At 43.1% G+C, this 20318-nt stretch overlaps 1 protein-coding gene across 2 annotated transcripts in view; it reads left to right on the top strand.

The window, feature by feature from the left end:
• Window positions 1–20318, top strand: part of GNAO1 (G protein subunit alpha o1) — a 364707-nt gene that overhangs the window by 94886 nt on the left and 249503 nt on the right. The window lies entirely within an intron of this gene.

The following is a 20318-nucleotide window of genomic DNA, read 5'->3' as shown; positions in this document are numbered from 1 at the left end:
CCCCAGTGTGAAAGGGACCTTAATGAATACCAATATAAAAGGAAAATGTGACACTATCATACTGAAAGGCATAGTAACCACAAAAGGATTCTTTGCCTAACAATGTCCAGTGCAAGGGAATGTACAAAGTGTTTTTGTTATATTTTTATTGGAATTTTAACACCAAATTCTGGTGGTTAAATATGTTGGTGGTGTTTTTTGTTTTTTTTTGTTTTTTTTTTAATACTTTGGACATTTAGGGCCTCACATGTTCAGGCCATGTTCCCAAGTAATTATAATGAGGGATTTTCTCACCCTAAGCAGATTGATGTAATGCCGCGTACACACGGGCGGACTGTATGGCGTACTTAGTCCGTCGAAACACATTTCAGCGGACAGTCCGCTCGTGTGTGGGCTTCAGCTGACTTTTTCAGCGTGCAGTCCGGCGTACTAAGAATTTCGGATTTTCGAAATTCTGTCCGTCATACTTTGGTTTCAGCGGACAATCCGCTCGTCAGTATGCTAGTTCGACGGACTAAGAATGGCGCATGCCCAGAAAGGATTTACACGGCGGAAGGGTGCTTTGCTGTGTATTGGACTTCCTATTTCTAGTCCCGTCGTACGTGCTGTACACGTCATCGCGCAAGCTTTCGACGGACTGTTTGGGTATCCGTGTGTGGTCAACTTTGTTCAGTGGAAAGTATGACGGACTGTCCGTCGGATTGTATGACGGACTAAGTACGCCATACAGTCCGCTCGTGTGTACGCGGCATAAGGCTATTGTGGAAGATAGGGATGGTTCTACTCTGAATGCTGAAACTAGAAATGAGCTTTGGATGTAGATTTAAAGTAGTTACACCTTTTAGGCCCCCTTTTTTTTTTACATGTGCATTATCGGTGCAGAAAAACCAGGTGGTTGAAGTCTATTAAAGCGGAGTTTTTTTTTTAACATATATTAAGTCAGCAGCTATAAAAAGTTTAGCTGCTGACTTTTAATAAACAGACACTTACCAGTTCCACGGTCCAGCGATGCGGCCGCACGGAGCCCCTCTCCTTCCCCGGTCCTCGACTCATCCATTGGAACTATGGGCACCCGGCCGTGACGGCTTGCGGCTTCATGGCCGAGCGTGCAGTGCACATGCGCGAGTTGCGATGAGCTCTCCCAGGGGACAGGCAATCTTCTGGGACCTGTTACGTGTCCCAGAAGATTGCCGAAAGGGAGAGAAGTTGAATAGGCGGCCAGTGGGCGGAAGGAGGAAGTGGGACAGGAAGTCCCTCTCTAAAGTAGTCACCCCCACCCAAATAAAATTACATTCCAAATGTGCCATGTAAGGGGGGGGAGTGCTTAAAGCGGAAGTTCGACTTTTGGGTGGAACTCCACTTTAACGCATCTCAGTTGATTGCCAAACCTTAGGCCTCGGTCACATCAGTGTGATGCAGTTTTTCGTGCCATGTTTTTATGCGCATTTTACACTTTTTTTTTAAGGTGTGCTGCCATTAAACTGTATTAAAAAGCACATCAAAGTCCTGTGTGCCACATCTTTGATACAATTTTATAAAACACACCACCTAATAGTTTTTTGGCAGCGGACCTTAAAATGTGTATAAAACGTGAAATGGGAAAAACCACACCGCACTGTTGTGAACCCGGTCTTGCCAGCACTGCAATCACCTGCTAACCGCAGACCAGCCCCAGCAAATCGCTCCACCACTCATTGCGTGTCCACAACATTGCCCATATGGGCCTTGGGTTGAGTACACACTATAAGAGTATCGTCTGATTTTTCTTGCAAATTGGAACCGATGAATGAAAAATCGTACGAAAATTTTCATACGACAAAGGCTTATTTTTAGTTGCATCTGATCATGCGCAGTCTTTCTTTTCTGATTTTTCTTGTACAAAAATGGCACACATTAAACAAAAATCATTAATTCTGTTCCCGTATGAGAAAGTGTCCCTTCGGGAATTTTTGTAATAAAATTCAGAATCAGCTGTCGAAAGTTGTGTAACAGTATACAAAAATCTACGAAAATTCTTTGGATAAAAATGTTTGCCCGACTTTCTTAGTGTGTACGAGCCCTAAGGCATCATTCACACGAGGTGGATCCGCTCCGCAGAGTCCGCCAGCTCAGCAGGAGATTGCACCGTTGATTTCCACTGAGCCGGCGGATGACAGGTCCTTCTCTGCTTACTGAGCAGGGAGGGCCCTGTCAGAGCACCACTGATTCCTATGGAGAGATCGGTCAAAAACGGACAGCATGTCCATTTTCATCAGATCTCCTCCAATTCGCCAGGATGGATGCAAACGTATCGCCATACGCCTGATTTTAGCGGATCGGATGTAAGCGGACATGGTCACCACTGACATCCGTCGCTCCATAGACCTACATGGTCCGCTCATTCCGGTCCGCTTAAACTGACAGGCAGACCTGAACGGTCCTTCCGTGTGAAAGGGGCCTTAGGAATGCCTACAAAAATAAAACGTTTATTCGTATACTTTTACAAAAAGCAATACAAATGTAAAACCAAAAAAACACTAGATGTTCAGTTTGAATATACTCTGTCTATGTTAACCTCCCTGCACTATGTGTAACTGACATCACTGTACTATACTGTGAAGTGGTTTAAAGAGGAGTTTACTTCCTCTTTCATTCCCTGCAAAGGTAATGCATAATGGACTACTATGCATCGCATAGTAGTCTGTTATGTGTCACTTACCTGACACAGGAGCCAGCAATGTCACCGCTGTCCCCTATAGTCCGGCGCATCCATCTTCTCGGTGGGTTTTGCTGCTCCGCCGCTGTCATTTGGCGAAGCCGTCACTCCCGCGCATGCGCATGGGAGCCGACACTCGCAGCATATCGCCGTTGACTGCGGCACGCTCAGTGCGCCTGCGCGCCGCTGACAGCGGTGCCTGTCTTTCGGCAAATATCTCCTAAACCGTGTAGGTTTAAGAGATATTTCTTGGACCTACAGGTAAGCCTTAATCTAGGCTTACCTGTAGGTCAAAGTGTGTTGTAAGGGTTTACAACCACTTTAATACATGTTGTTTTATTACATTTCAATAAAATAAGATTGAAAAGAAAAAAAAACACTAGATGGCCTATAATGACTTCCAATGCTAGATGTTTCCTTCACATCCAGTGGCTTTGATACTTTGAGTCACTGACTTAGAATATACATAGAGACTAAAGCCAGAGTGGAGTGCACTTTTTCTGCTTGGTGATTTTGAAAGTCCTGAAGCTGTTGGCTCAGCATGGCAGCCAGGCCAGGGAAGGCCAGCAGTGGTAACCTCCAAACTTCCTCAGCACACGTTTCCTTTAAAGTACAACTAAAGGCATAACTTTTTTTTATTTTTATATTTGAATATAATGGAGATGGATTAGAGCACTTGTCAGTTTTTATTATGGTCTGTGCCCCCATTAGGTAGATTCACAATGTCCATTTGTCCTGTTTACCATTATATAAAAAAACACATTTTGTGTTGTCCCCAGAAAAGTTAAGAGAGGGAATCTTTCAATGAGGACACTAGTTCTGGTGATCTGGGGGTCCCTGAGTGATTTCCTTCATTTGCAGGGATTTCCTCTCACTTCCTGTTTTGGCTATTGGACAGGAAGTGAAGGGAAATCTCCCTAATGAGACATAGATGGCAAAAATAAACCTTACAGGGGTTATACCCTCCTTTTACTCTATCCAAAATGAAAGAAAAAGTTTTGCCTATATTCACCTTAACTGAAGTCCGTGTTAATTAAAATCACGAAGGCAGAACATTGTACCTAGGTTGTAAGGCCACATTTACATCTGACGATTTGGGATAGAGGGCAGAATCCCCATAATTCTGCCCGTGATCTCAAATCACTCTGCAATAGTTGCAAAATGCACCACACATGTTTGGATACCATTCATTTGTAATGGCATCTAAACACGGTGCGGTTTTGCCACGATTGCCGAATGATTTGGGATCACAGCACACTGCATTGCGAGAATCTGGTCACTGCTCCTTTTTTAGGTGAGAAGCTTTGCACAATGTGGTTTGGCACGATTGCTGCGCAATTTGGAATCGCGGGTAGAACTGCGGTGATTCTGCCCTCGATCTCAAATTGCCAGATGTGAACAGGGCCTTAATAGGTTTATCAGTACAGGCAAGCCAACTTGTTTGTCTCCATAAAAAGTTCCTAAAATGCAGCACACCCTCCTGATTGGCTGTACATACACATAACATCCTGATTTGCTGAACAGGGTCACAGGGTGTATCCTAAAATAGCAGCATTTTTTTTATATGATTTTACTTTATATTATTTATAATAGTTTGAAAATAGTCTGTTGTATTTAGAACATTAAAAAAGTTATTGATTTCATAAAGAACCTTATAGAAAAAAATCTAAAGGGAGAAAAAATGTCAAATGATCTAAAAGGAACTTTTAATTCTGCTGTCAGCATGATAACTTGCATTTATGAACAAGTCACTTTTATCCTCTCTAGGGGTTTTAAGCAATCATACCAGTTTGCTTTATTGTTTTATGAGACATCTGCCTGATTGCACCTTGGGAGACTCCTTAGAACTCCCTTGGTTGCTCCCTCTAGCATGGAATGTGTCACAAGAGACTCTGACCGGCACACAAGAGACCAAAATGGTATCTGAGCCCAAAGTACAGAAGGTCCTAGGAGACTCACCACAACACATCAACAACACAAGTCCAGTCTTGCCTTTACAGCACGCATAACCTACCAAGATGGTGGTCCGTAATTTTTCCATGTGTCTGACAGATGTGGACAATGTACATGGGATAGAGCTAAAATATTTCAGGACAGTGGTCACTTGTCATTATAAAACAATGGGAAATGTTGAAAGTCAGCCCTTTTCTGGTTAGTTTTTGATATTTGAATTGCTTTGTTTACACCAAAGGACCACGTTTTTGTCATTACAGCATCTATGCCCGACTGCTTTCTGTACAAGATAGTAGATGCTGCAGGTGATGCTCTGCGTCAGTATATCTGTGCTCCATGGCATGCACAGTTTTCTCCTGATCACCTTACATTCCTTTGGTGATTTTTGATGATATTGGGAGCAATGGATGAGTGAAATGTTTTCCCTCCCAATCCTTTCAAGGTTAACTGTGCATTCCCTGAGTTTGACATTGCCAATTGTTGGCAGTTATTCCAGAAGGCAGACGACCTTGCCTTATAATGTTGTATCCTGGATTGCCAAGGTTCTAATCACAAATTTACCTGCGGGTTAAAGTGGAGCTATCCTTTACAGCCAAGGAATGTACCATCTTGGCCTTTGTTTGAACTGTAGTTACTGTAGTGCTGCACATGAGATAAATTAGGAAACCAACTAGGAAACCGCCCGCAATGCACCGCTTTGCCGGCGGTATACCCGCACTGCCCCATTGATTTCAATGGGGAGCAGCGGTGGAGGAGCGGTAAACACATCGCTCCTTCACCGCTCCAAAGAAGCTGCTGGCAAGACTTTTCCTGACGCCCTGCCAGCGCACCGCTCCAGTGTGAAAGCCCTCGGGCTTTCACACTGGAGACAATGGAGCAGCTGTTTGAGGGCGGATTGCAGGCTCTATTTTTAATGCTATAGCGTCCACAAAACGCCCTCGGTTTGAAAGGGGTCTAACACTATACGGCATTCAAGCATGGACATTAATGTTTCACATTGGTGGGCTGTGGACATGTTTTATAGGACTAATGTCAAGCAGACAGGAAAGAGAAGAAACTATTATAAAAAGGAGGTTCGTTGAGAAATGGTTTCATCTAGTTTGAGCAGTCTTGATGCTGACTTCATAAAAAAGCTAATTATGAGCAAAAGAGTGGAACGGGAGAACATAAAGGAACACAAGTGATTAGCAATATAAATCTGAGTATATAAATCCTGAGAATAGTGGAATTTTCTAATGGAACTTTGTAGAGTAGCCACATTAAAGTGTCAAATCAGCAAGGGGAGAAGTTGCAACAGTGAGCAACATTCACCTTTTAAATGATTATTACAGAGCTAAAAGTGAACATAAGCATAGTGACCCAACACATCTGTGACTTGGTTTAAAGTGGTCTATGGACCATTGAATCGAGTCTGTGATGCTAACCAAAGCTTCTTTCTTTTAGGTTAGAACTATCCTGTATTTGTTTCTGGTAATTATTGCTGCCATTAATAAAATATGATGATCAGCAGAGAGTAATTTTTAAGCAAGGTGGAAGATGATTCAAAGTATTCTCTCTAGTTTTATCAGAAGATGGACATAATTGTAGAGTGATATCAGTTTAGGCCCCTTAGGGCCGATCGGGACTGCCTGTTTTTCAGGCAGATCCCATTGGACCACCCATTGTTCTGTATGGGGCGGCAAATGTCGGCAGACATGGATCTGCTGTCACCTGCCGGCATCCAGTCCGCTAAAAACAGATGGATGGGGATAAGTTTGCCATCCATGTGGTGGATCGGATGACAATCGAACTGAAACTGACATGCAGACATGCAGTCCATTACATCCCCCCCCCCCCCTGAAAAAGAGAACAGCGGGCTGTGTCATCCAACTTCTCAGTGGGGATCAATGGAGCGATCAGGTGGATCTGTTTGGATGGATTCCACCCTATGTGAAAAGGGCCTAAATCTTAACGCCAGAAGACTGCCATATAATAACAAAGCAAGAGTTTATTTATTTTTTTTAGTTCATGGAAGCCATGGTTTCCATACATTACACCAGTTATGACCAACAAGCCGGAAACAGCTGTATGCAGGTTGAAATAAATTGTAAAGCAGTGGTTCTGTATGTTTAGTTGACTCAGCAGAATTAAAGAAAAATATATTTCATTGGCTCCGTCCATATATACTAAATTGTTAAATATGGCAGATGAACTTTTATAGCACTCGCTATTGGATTCCTGCACAATGCAATCTGCCATAAATGTCTCTTGTTCAGCCACTTCCTGTAATGGGGGGACAACTGTCTCCCATTTGTGCTTCTGTTTTGTCACTCTTTCACATATGCCCCTGTTAGGATTATTCTTCTCCTGTGATCAGTCGAACTCCAGATGTATTAAAAAGTAGACAATTTCAGATATATCGCACAAAAGGATGAAGCTTACAAGCCAAAAGATGCAGTAAGAATCGCACAAAGATGTACACCCCCCCCCCCCCCCCCCCCCTAATATCTACAATAATAATATAGCTATAATGCTTCTATTGGCTGAGGAAACAGCGTGCCTGGTACAAAATGGTACTTTGGCTAATTAGTGTTTCCTGTACAGTCTTGTTCTACCATATACGGTTAAGCCTAATCATCCTACAACTTACTATGGAGTTAGTTAAAGCAAACGATATAGCAAGTTAATACTACAACATGCTCAGAAGTCATCTTAAAAATCAGTCTCGGGGTTATTATTTTTCTAATAGTTTTTCTAATAGTCCCACAATAAACATTTAAAACTTTTCTAACAGCCCCTTTACAAGTGGCTCTGCCAACAGGCATTGCACATGAATGGTCCGCCACTGTCAGGAAGTCAGTTCAGTGCAAACATGTTTGGCTGATTTTGAAGGCCATACATGTAATCAAAGTGTCTGAAAGAGGCTGGAGGAGATCATCAGGGCTAAGAATGACCTCCGGCGTGTTCGCACACTCCACGTGCAGAGCCCGACAGGAAGTCGGCGCAGCAATGCGCTAATCACAGGCAGTGATTGCCCTGATGCGCAGCTGCAGAGATCGGGAAAGGTCTCACTGCCTGTGATTAGCACTGCGCCGACTTCCTGGCGGGCTCTGCACGTGGCGTGTGCGAACACGCCAGAGCTCATCCCTAATCATGGCTTAAAACAAAAAAACGGTGAATCAATTGTGAAAACTGTATTTTATGATTGGAAAAAAATATATGAATACAAAGAACAAAGCATGGCTCCATGCTGTTGCTCTTTTTGCCAATCCATTGAAATCCTCATTACATTGCTTTAACAGAGTATGGCTTCCAGGTATGTGGTACCAGAGCTTACCAATGGTGGTGCTGGGGAGGGGGCAAGGGAGCAAGTAGATTTGTGAATATACCTGGCTAAACAGTGGGCAAGGGAGCTGGTGGATGGGTGGGAATACCTGGCTAGAGGGTAGGCTATCAGTGGGGCACTGTCAGTACTCTGCCCTGATAGCCAAATGACCATCTTTTAAGAAAAAAAACATTATTTTCATTAATTTACACAAAGTACAGTAATTTGACAGTGAATATATTAGACGTTGGCTCAATCTGCATGGAGATGCTGTATTTTTCTTTCTGCCATTCATCTTGTGCAGCTGCCGGCTTCATTCATGAAGTCACTGTGGCTGTTGGTGTTCCTATTTTCTGAATGGCTTGGAATCTAAATGTTCCAAGCAACACTGCCTTTTCTGTTTCGAAGACTGGGAGCTTGCACTGCACTGGTCTTGTGACAGGTTCACTTTTTGTCTTCTATACGATTTTTATCTAACCCAATTCAGCTTGGTTAAAATCCCACCCAGGGAAATACCTGCATGGGATTGACAGGTTTTCCCTTTGCTTGCTTGGGTTTCTTCCAAGTACTTTGGTTTCATCCCACACTTCAAAGATATGCTGATAGGTTATTTGGCTCCTGTTTAAACTGGCCCTACTATGTGTATGTATGCATATGAGATGGGGACCTTAGATTGTAAGCTCATTGAGCTCACCAGCATCTATCTATAAGCTCATCCACTGATGTGAATGTACAGTATGTAAAGTGCTGCCTTAGCTGTTGGCGCTATATAAATACCTGTCATTTAAAAAAAAAAAAAAAAAGAAACCTGCAAATGCCTTGCTTATGATTTTTGTGCGATACCTCCTGAAGTTCCAGAGTAGGTGGGTAATGTTTCAGTGGAGATTGATAGGGTGATGCTTGAGCCCTGGTTCATACTGAGGTGGTACGGAATTCACATCGATTCCTGTGCATTTCCCATACCGCATCACAATCCACATTCCATTCATGTGAACCGCTGTGCGTCTCAATGTTAATGATACCCCAAAAAACGGTTCGCAAAGCACAGTGCGATTTGGCAGAATTGGATCACATAGGTGTGAACACCCATGCGATCCGATTCCAGTGCCGCAAAACAAAGAAGGATCCATTCACCTTTTTCCGTGCAGATGCAGTGCAATTTGAGCCGTACAAAATGAATGGCCTCAAATTGCACTGCAAAGTTTTGCTTGTTATTTGAACAGGAATGCGCTGAGATTCCTATCTGAACTACATGCGGTTCACCGCATCAGTGTGAACCTAGGCTGAAGCAGCCAACATGGTAGCCTGTAAGGCCCCATTCACACCTGAACGTAGCGTTTTTCAGGCAAAATGTTGCACGATTTTACAGTGATTTTGTACAGGTCAAAAGGTCCACAAAGTAAAAAGCAGAAAAATGCCCAAATATGCCTTAAAAAAGTTCAAGAATTCGTTTGAGCATCAGGCGTTTTGGAGCTTCTGGTGTCAGGCGTTTTGGAGCTTCTGGCGTCAGGTGTTTTGGAGTGGAAATGTGAACCATCCATAGAGGATAATTGTTTTTTTTCCCCCTTCCAGCATTTTGTAGCTTCAGGCTTCAAGCTACAAAAAGCTCAGGTGTGAATGGGGCCTTATGGCACAGACCTAGCGGTTCTCAGAGTAAAAATACGGGTAAATGGGGATTAAGCTAGGGATGGCAGCCCAGGTGCCAAAGGTTAAATGCAGGATGTAGGTCACCCTAGGCTGTGTCTGTCTGAGCCTGTATAAAGGCAGGATATTCATGTTGGAATGGAGTTAATGAATTATTTCACTTCCACAGTACAGCAGCAGAATTATTTAGCTCAGATTCTACTAGACACTTTGTTTTATTTAGAAAGATGGCGGTTTAAAGACTTCGGTGTTTAACGCTGTAATTCTGTATAAGAAGAGGTTTGATGCGAGTGTGCAAATTAATAGTGCTCGCCTGCTGTCTGGCGCCACGCCACAAACTGCTTCTGTTATCCTTCTCTAGGCTCTTGGCGTGTTGGTGATAATCGCATGCCATAAACTGCCCGAATCCTAAAAGCTCACATCTAATGGCTGCCTGGAAGCCTTGCGGTCTGCTTCGCTGCCTTAATGTCTCTTCACATTACCAGGAAACTCTGAAATCCGCCTCCTAGCCCTGACAAAAACGGTTCCTCTTTATAGATTTCTTTTTATGGGAGGAAGACATTAAACACTTTTACTACCTTGCTGATTGAAAACAATGAGCTGTCTACATAAGAGCGTTTTCAGCTGTGAGAGGTTGGGAGCACCCGGGTCTTTGTGTTTGCGATAACTTTGCTCTGAGCTTTGTGAATAAAGGTGTTTCACTACTACAGTATATCAAGTCCTTTTTTTTTTCTAAGAGTGTCGAATTGGATCATGTTCTCACAAGGCTTAAACCAAATTTGTCACCCACATACAAATTATGCATTTTTTTTTCTTTAATGGGCTTTACCATTACTCTGATTAATTCATCGGGAATTGGTGGCATCCCCATGACACAAGGCACATCAATTAAAGCTGAGCTGCTAGCTAAATACATAAGATTTAAAAAGTCTTACCTGCCAAACTGTTTTTTACAGTGTTCAGTAGAGTACAGCGGGGAAAATTATTTGATCCCCTGCAGATTTTATAAGTTTGCCCACTTACAAAGAAATTAAGGGTCTATCATTTAAAATACACCTCTGATAAACATTTAGGAGATGGAATATCAACCAAAAATCCAGAAAAAACACATGATACAAATGTTATAAATTTGAGTTGCAGTTCAGTGAGTAAAAAAAGTATTTGATCCCCCAAGCAAAACACGACTTAGTACTTGGTGGAGAAACCTGTGTTGGCAAGCGCAGAGGTAAGACATTTCTTGTAGGTAGTTACTGGGTTTGCACACATCTCAGGAGGGATTCTTCTTTACAGATCTTCTCTAAATCCTTAAGGTTTCTTGGATGTCTCTTTGCAATTTGAAGTTTCAGCTCCCTCCATAAATTTTCTATAGGATTAAGGCCTGGAGATTGGCGAGGCCATTCCATGACCTTAATGTGCTGCTTGAGCCACTCCTTTGTTGCCTTGGTATACTTTGGGTCCTTGTCATGCTGGAAGACCCATCCACAGCCAAGCTTCAGTGTTCTGGCTGAGGGAAGAAGGTTCTCATCCAAGATTTTACAATACATGGGCATCCATTGGCCCCTCAGTGCGGCAAAGTCGACCTGTACCTTTAGCAGAGAAACCACCCCAAAGCATAATGTTTTCACCTCCGTGCTTGACTGTAAGGATGGTATTATTGGGGTCATAGTCGTCATTTTTCTTCCTCCAAACATGGTGAGTCAAGTTAATACCAAAGAGCTCAATTTCCGTCTCTTGAAGTTTGCCAATGAACATCTAAATTATTCAGAGAGGGATTGGGAGAAAGTGCTGTAGTCCGATTGGACCATTAACTCGACTCGCCGTGTTTGGAGGAAGAAAAATGCTGACTCTGAACCTAAGAACACATCCCAACAATCAAGCACAGAGATGGAAACATGCTTTGGGACTGTTTCTCTGCGCAAGGTACAGGCTGACTTTATTGCATTGAGGGGCCAATTGATGGTGCCATGTATTGTAAAAATCTTGAATGAGAACCTCCTTCCCTCCTGTGGATGGGTCTTCCAACATGACAATGACCCAAAACATACTGCCAAGGCAACAGAGGAGTGGCCCAAGAAAAAGTACATTAAGGTCATAGTCTCCAATTTTATGGAGGGAGCTCAAACTTCGAGTTGCCAAGAAACCTTAAGGATTTAGAGAAGATCTGTAAAGAAGAGTGGACCAAAATCCCTCCTGGGATGTGTGCAAACCTGGTAACGAACTACAAGAAACATCATACCTCTGTGCATGGGTTTCTAACCAAGTTCTAAGTCATGTTTTGCCTGGGGCTCAAATACTTATTTTACTGTCTCTATCATTTAAAATACACCTATGATAAAAATTATAGACCCTTATTCTATGTTTGTAGCTGGGCAAACTTACAAAATCTGCAGGGCATCAAATAATTTTCCCCACTGTATGTGATTCAGATACCTGGCCAGAAGACAGTCAAGTCCTCCATTGCAGCAGAAGCAAAGCTTGGTTAAGATCACACCCTGGCCTGTAGATTGGACAGTGAAGGAGCTGCAGCACATGAGCACACTGCTGACATCATCCCTCTCACAAACCAGCAATATGTTTCCTGTAAGAAAATATGCACACCGAGTATGGACCATTCACCTGTCAGTGTGGGCCCTAATGTATAGGGGAACACAGAAGGCTGATATCAACACAAACTCAGTTGCTTAATTTTTTTCCTTTTTTAAAATTACATTAAAACTCCTTGCCGCCGAGCGTACGCAGATGTGCATACTCTGCTTCCGGAGGTTATACCGGGATGATGCCCGCACCTGCAGGCATCATCCCAGTACTGATTTTTACAGCGGGCGATCAGCCTTCCAGCCATAACAACCGATGCGGCTAAAAGCCGCTCGGCTGTTATGCCGCAGGAGTGGGAGGGGACGTCTCCCCCTCCCGCCGCTCTTACCGGGGCTCCCGTTCAATCGGGAGCACCGATCGTACATCCGATGCCTCTGTCGGCTAGGGAGGGACTGGAATGAAGCCGTAAGCGGCTTCATTCCAGTCTCCCAATTGTAAACACAGAAGCGACGTCGTGATGTCACTTCCGGTTTACTCGGCTGCCAATGGCGCCGGATTAAAAAATATATACAGTATTCAGAATCACCGAAACCGGCGATCTGAGTACTTTGAAGTGTAAAGGAGGGATCGGGGGTCTAAAAGACCCCGATCCCTCCATAAAGAGTACCTGTCACCACCTATTACTGTCACAAGGGATGTCCTTGTGACAGCAATAAAAGTTATCAAAATTTTAATTTATTTTTTTAAAACAATTTATTAATTTTAAAATAAGAATTTTTTTTTTAAAGCCCCCCCCCCTCCCGTCACCGCGAGCTCGCGCAGCAAATAAAACGCATACGGAAGTCGCGCCCGCATATGTAAACGGTGTTGAAATCACAGGTGAGGTATCGCCGCAATCGTGAGCGAGAGCAATAATTCTAGCACTAGACCTCCTCTGTAACTCTAACCTGGTAACCGGAATTTTTTTTTAAAGCTTCGCCTATTGAGATTTTTAGGTACCGTAGTTTGTCGGCATTCCACGAGTGCGTGCGATTATAAAATGTGACATGTTTGGTATCTATTTACTCGGCGTAACATTATCTTTCACATTGTGCAAAAAAATTGGGCTAATTTTACTGTTTTGTTTCTTTTTAATTCATGAAAGTGTCCCTTTTCCCAAAAAGCTGTGTTTAAAACACGGCTGCGCAAATACCGTGTGACATAAAATATTGCAACAATCGCCGTTTTATTCTCTAGAGTCTCTGCTAAAAAATATATATATATATATATATATATATAATGTTTGGGGGTTCCAAGTAATTTTCTAGCAAAAAATATGGATTTCAACTTGTAAACACCAAATGTCAAAAATAGGCGTAGTCATGAAAGGGTTAAAGTCGAATTAAACTTGACTACTGAAAAACTGCAAGCAGGCACATTCTGTCTCTTCTGCAATAACAAACACTTACCTACCTGCTTGCAGTCCTCTATTAAATGAGCAGCTCAGTGTGCATTCCTGGCACATCCTGGCCATTTCAAAAGGAAAAACTCCTGTGCGCACAAGCAGGATCACTTCATTCCCCGACTGGCCTGTCAAGAGGCCAAAAACTGGGCACCTGTAAGTAGCCAGGGAGAAGGTAACAGTGGCCAGTGAGGAATTAACCCCTGCATCGCTGAAATGCTAGGGTGAGGATTTGTGTGTTTAGTTCCCTTTAGGCTGGGTTCACACCTAATACGGATGTGTCTCACAGCAGGGGCTCGGTGTGTCCCTGTGCTCCCTTTCAGGCAAGAGTCGGGCCCGAATTTTTGCCTAAATTCAGACCTGAAACTGAGCCAAAAACGCACAGGACCCTTGTGCAATGAGAGCTGTACAGGTACCTGCACCCCCCTCCCCCCTGAAAGGTGCCAATTGTGGCTCCGGAGGGGGGGAGGGTTCCAATGAGCGGAGGCTCCACTTTAGGGTGGAGCTCCGCTTTAACCTCTTTGATTTGCAGTTGCCATGGTGCTACACATGTGATCAGCTACGACACCATCCATTTGATGGCTTGGCAGATTTAGAGCTAAAATAAGCTCACTAATGGCAGGAACAGTTAAATCAGTGGATTTAGCTCAGCTTTAAATGCTTTTTAATGAATATATAACTGCATTGTTTGGAACTTGGAACCAGTACGGTTCAGCACATGTTTCCCCAGTGAATTTGGGTGCAATATTTTGCAGGCTCAGAGAGGAAGAAATAATGAATGCTTTTTTTTCTCTTTTTTTTTAGCTCCACAAATATGTGCATTTGTTTAATGTGAATTATTTTTTTCTCCCAAATGTGAATTTGCCCTTTTAAGTGTTTTTAATCTCTATAGGCTTAAAGTGGTGGTAAGGGCCAAATTTTTTTTTTTTTAATACCTTTTGTGCATTCTGTGCATGAAAGTAAAAAAAACCTGTGTGCTGAAGCCCCCCCCTCCCCCCCAACACTTACCTGAGCCTTCTCTGGATCCAGTGATGTGCACGGGAGACTCTGCTGTCCAGGGTCTCTCTCCCTCATAGGCTGAGACACAGCAGTGGGGGCAATTGGCTCCCACGGCTGTCAATCACAGCCAGTGAGCCAATGAGTAGAGAGCGGGGTGGGGGTGAGGCTAAGCCGCAGATCTGTGTCCTCTGCATAAACCATCTGTGCGGGTTTATAGTCTTCCCCCCCCCCCCCCCCCAACATGAGTGTTTTTCTCTTTGCATCAGAGTCCTAGCGGTCATGGCAAACAACAATGGAGAAATGATGGCGCAGCAGTAGGAAGCAGACCTGAAGAGACTTGTGTGTTAGCACAGTGGTCCAACATTGAGGATATATCACTAACCCTAACTTCAGGCTGGATAAAGCGGTGTAGCGGGCCGATGTTTAGATGAAGAGAAGGAGCATTGTCTGGCAGGATGTGTTGTACTACATGAATAATAAAGCGTTTTCAAAAAGGATGATGTTGCTAGTTTTGTTTTCTTCTTGTTTAAATTGTCATTAGGCCATAACAAGAGTTTAATTAGAATTTTCTCCGCATGGGATGTAGTGTATTGCTAGGTAATGTCTAAAGTACCAACATGTTGCCCGAACGTGTTGTCTCCATAGTACCATCTTGTGGCTTTTTGCTGCCCAACGTGTACCATCTCCACACCCCCAGTCTCTGTAGACACAGCATGTACTTCATGTGTATTCAGCCAGTATCTAGCTTTCAATCGAGTATCTGTCATATTGTTGAGGAGCTGATGTATGAAAACATAAAGCAATTGATAGCTTAGGATAACTGTCACTTTTCTCTAGTTTTTAGACAAGTGTCTGTGCATGCCCTTTACAAATGTGTATGTGGCCCTGACATTTACTCTTGCATGCCTCCGTATCCCTGTCATGTGATCTTTACACAAGTCCTTGTAGTCCTAATATTTGTCCTTTGCATCGTTCATTGTGGCCTCAGCTTGTACTCTTCCTGCTCTGTGTCTTGTGCCATCTACTTATCACCTAGGTCACGGTCCGTAGTCAATCCGTTCGACTTTAATGTGTTTACCGTGCCAAATATTCCTAGGAATTTAATAAAACATAGACTGAGACTTAGAAGTTTATGCATTCAAAAAGGGTCTTTGCATTGTTTTGTACTAAAGCCACATCAAATACAAGGGTGCACGTCCGTCCTCTTAGTGCTGACAGTGGAATTTATAATTAATGGGTTACTTAAAACAGAATTTCACTCAAAGTAAAGTCTCGCTCGTTCACTGCTTCCCGCCCCCCATTCCTTTAACTGAGTTGGAAGGTTTTCCGATGGAGCAAGTACAGTGTTTTTTTAAATGTTTTTATTTTATTTCTTAGTACCAGCTCCAACCTACAGTCCTGGTCATATCAAGGATGACCTCCCCTTTCCTGCCCCGTTCCCTCTTGCAAGACCATTCGGAGCACTGCACAGGCTCTCATGGATGCACACTTGTGGGGCGCTGGTTGTGGTTCCTCAGAAAACCACGGGCCCTGCCATATTGGATATGGAAGTATGCTGAGACCTGCATTGATAGGAAGAACTGGCTGCAGGGACATGGTGTTCTATCAGATTACCGCTATCAGATTGTGTAATGGAAGTGACGTTCCAACCAAAAAAATACTTACTGCGCATGTGCTATGCGTTCCAACATGTGTTCTACAGAGCTATGCCCAGCTACGTCTTGAATTTCAAAGTAATTTTGGCATAAGTGAGCATATATAAAGCTAGTATAGACATCTGTGATGCTTTTTTGATTGAATGAAGCTCGAGGCCAGCAGTAGGAAGGGGGCGGAGGCCATGTTGGTACACCCTGCACTGCTCAGCGCTAAAACTTTAGGCTTTCAAAATGAAACATCCAATCAGCATCACAGATATCAATATACTATGTTTATATACGCTCACTTTATTGCTAAAATTACTCTAATTCAAGATGTAGCTGGGTGTGGTAAGATGTCCGCATGGGTGTTCTATCAGATTACCGCTACCCGTCAGATCTTGAAGTGTTTGAAACGCATATCGCCATGGAATGCATAGCGCATACACAGTTACCGGTAAGTATTTTTTTAGTCTGAATGTCCCTTCCATTACACGATCTGGAGGGTAGAGCACCAGCACTGGAATCCGGGAACTGATGGGTTACCTGATTTTTAAGTCCGCACAGTATTTGTAGCTATTGACACACAACACACAAATCAAACTGAAGTTCCTCTTTTAAAATGTAAGGCCCCTTTTACATGATGTGAACTTCGTCAGCTCAATGGGGAATCTGCCCATTGATCCCTGCAGAGCAGGCGGATGACTTGTCTGTGTCCATTCTGCCTATGGGGTCATAGACATGGCACTCGGTTCTCTGTGAGCGGTCAGATGTAAACAGACTGCCTGTCCATTAACACCCAACAATAATCCGATCCACCAGACAGATGGGGAATGGATCCCCAGCCAACTGTTTTAGGCAGATAGGATCGATGTCAGTGGGTGGCAACAGACATGTGTCCATTAACAACTGCCACTCCATAGAGGGGGAAATGGATGGTCCGCCAGTATGAAAGGGTCCTAACTCCATTTTGTTGAGAAAATAATGCTTCCCCTGTTGGTTATATAAATTATATAAATTACCAGGATTTCAGGATTGTTTTCATTCCAGACTCTTGCCTGCTTTCATATGGCTGAAACTTGCATGTGAATTCCATTCATTTCCTCTTCCTAGTTTTCCAGTTGGGATGCTGTACCTGCTATAGTCACATGATAAAGAGAATGATTGCTGCAAAAGCAGGTAGCCAAATGCATAACCCATAGCTCTTTCGGCATTCTATACATATACAATGCCCAGAACATCCCCAGTTTCACGTTTTCCGTTTAAACATTTGACTTGTTTGTGGTTATATGTAAATTCAGACTTTCAGAAAGTCTATATTTTGGGGGTGGATGGGTGGGATGACCAGTGGCACCAACAGCCATATGGTGGAGGAGGCATCAATGGCAGATCGGGACAGCAAGGGGAGCGGACACCTTATTAAAGCATAACTGGTAAAAAAAACAAACAAACCTGCAAGCACTTACAAAGCATACCTTAAGCCACGTGACCACTTTGTGATACATGAAGGAGAGCTGCTTCTTTCTTGGTGGCCAGTCCTTGTGATCCAGTACATTGTCACCTCGTGTTAAACACTTGTGCCTCGATGTGTGATTCTGTTTCCACTTAGCATAGCAAGTGCTCTGTAGATTCCAAGAAAGCGGGTAATCTGAAAACAATTGAAAACGCGTAGAAAGACAGTCTGTCTTGTTTTACGGAACTTTTAAGTGTCTGTGGTTTTGAGAAGTCCATACATAATACAGAATTTTAAAATCATACAGCACCGCATTAAACAGCTGGAGTGGTTTAGCCCAATTCTTTTTAAGCATTTCACTGATGATTTTGTTAATGTACTGCTTGGCTGGATGTCAACAATTCTATTTGGGGAAAAAAAAAGAAAGTTTCCATTATGACCTAAGATGGTAGAGACTTGCTTTCCCCCTGAAATGTATAACAAATGTTGACCCGGCTTGGGGAGCTGCATGTATTAATTTCTGTTTTGGAAAAATGAGTGCTGTAAAAATAAATCGCAAACCTACTATGATTTTAGTCTTGCAGAAATGAGAATTAAGTGTTATCGGCATAGCCAGGACACAGAAAAGCAGCATTAAAATTGTCATCACTGGGTGCAGTATGGCTGCAAATGTACAGTGTGTGAAAGCAACGCATGTGGTCACCTGACAAAGCGCTGTGCTATATAAATCCTGTATAATTGTTTTAACCACTTACTGACCAGTCACATACCTGGTATGTCGCTGGACTTCAAATGGTTATCCCCGATGACGCCTGCAGCTGTGGGAATCCTCTCCTGACAGTTGGCTCTCTCACACAAAGCAATTCTAACAGCTAACTAGCCTCTGGATTGCTTTTACAAGCAGCAGGAGTGAACGTCTCACCTCCTGCCGCTTTACTGGGATCTCCTGTTCCACTGGGAGTTCCAATTGACCAACCAACACTTTTGCCAACTGATCAGAGCTGAGATCGTCTTTGTTCGGGTATGTGATCTAGTAACCCAGAAGCGATGACCTTGCATCACTTCCAGTTTACCCAGATGTACACGCTGCCCATTTTTTAAAATAAAAAGCATTCGATCACACCCATCTTGGTGTAATCAAATGCCTTTAAGTGCAGAGGAGGCATCTGGACCCAAGATCTCTCCATAAAGAGTACCTGTCACATGCCTGTTGCTGTCACAAGGGATGTTTACCAATAGTAGTCATATGTACAAACCCTTGCATGCATTTTTTTTATTTTATGAAATCTTTTCTTTGCTAGCCATAGGGAAGTATGTGCATAGCAAGGTAGGTGGTTTGTGTTCTGAGCTGGAAGACCCCTTTTATAAGACTTTGCGTTTTGTAAATTGTCTTATTAACCAAGCCCCAAAATGTGACCATATAGGAATCTTTCATTGTCCTGATCTCTTTGCATAGGATCTTTGCTACGCCTTAGCCTTAAGCTTGCATCTGTAACCTCTCCACATCTGCAAATAGCCAATGCCCTTGTTGCAGTAACAGTGGTGTCATTGATACACTTATCTCAGTGATCTGTTTAACCCTGGGAAATGCTGCCACTGATGCTTTATTACTGTGCAGTGTCCTGACTATGGCTGCTACTGTTCTCGAACCTCGAGGCTTCAGTTCTGCAGACTACAGCGGAAGCATCTGTATAATGTGTTTAGGGAGAAAACATTGCACTAGAGAATCTAATCTGCCTGTCCTATATATATAGAACGGTATAAAAATAGCTCTGCGGCATTCCTCTGCAAAGTACGAGTCTGATAAGGCCAACACATTCCAGCAGAGCGCCTGTCCACAATGGCATCAGGGCCTGCTGTCATTGCCTGCACTCGTCTTCTGACATCTATGCTTGGTCAGGAATTAAATGCACCACTAAAGGTGTGCAACATCCCCCACCCCACCCCCAGTAACCACTCAGATAAGATCTTCAGTTACTCTGCATTCTATGAGTTTAATTGGTTGCTATGGGTTACTTCAACTAAAATGTCATTCGTTTCCCACTTTTTAGAGAAGGGATTTTGTTGAATGGTATTTTTGGCTCCATTATCAGACGTTTTTCTCTTTTGGCAAATTGCTGAAAAGGCCATTTTCGTCCAAAATTTCAGTGCATCCCTAATTTTTAGCGCTGTAGCACCTGTAAAGCGACTTGTGTAAAAGGGGTCTAAGGGGGCATTCTTCCCATTGCTTACCAATGTAAAGGCCATTTTCCATTGACCCCCCCCCCCCCCCCTAGTGAATTGATTTTAGTAAGGTTTCCCCAAGACCTGAAAACTATTTTAGTAGTAGTTCTGGGATTAAAAAGTTGAGAGGCTACTTTAGAGTAATTGGATTGTCTAGTTCCTGATGAAAAATTGTGGATCAGGGGAATCATCAAAAAGATGTCCTTAGTCCAAGGGCTTTTTTGCTCCATTGAGACCTGTGACGCACTCTGACTGTATACAAGGATGATTGACATTCCTTGACACTATCTTCAGAAGTCTGAAAAATTGGCACACAGTGCTGAAGTCAATGAAACATTTAATTTTTTTATTTATGAGAGCATCTTTACTCATCTGTCACTCAATTTTTTTAAGGGCTGCCCAAGGGCCGTAGCAGCTGTATTCTAACCTTGGGCCTA

Source organism: Lithobates pipiens, unplaced genomic scaffold (genome assembly GCF_037356315.1).
Source record: "Lithobates pipiens isolate NorthernLeopardFrog02 unplaced genomic scaffold, aLitPip1_a1.2 Scaffold_10, whole genome shotgun sequence".
Taxonomy (NCBI): Eukaryota; Metazoa; Chordata; class Amphibia; order Anura; family Ranidae; genus Lithobates; species Lithobates pipiens.
This window is presented reverse-complemented; position numbering and strand designations above follow the sequence as displayed.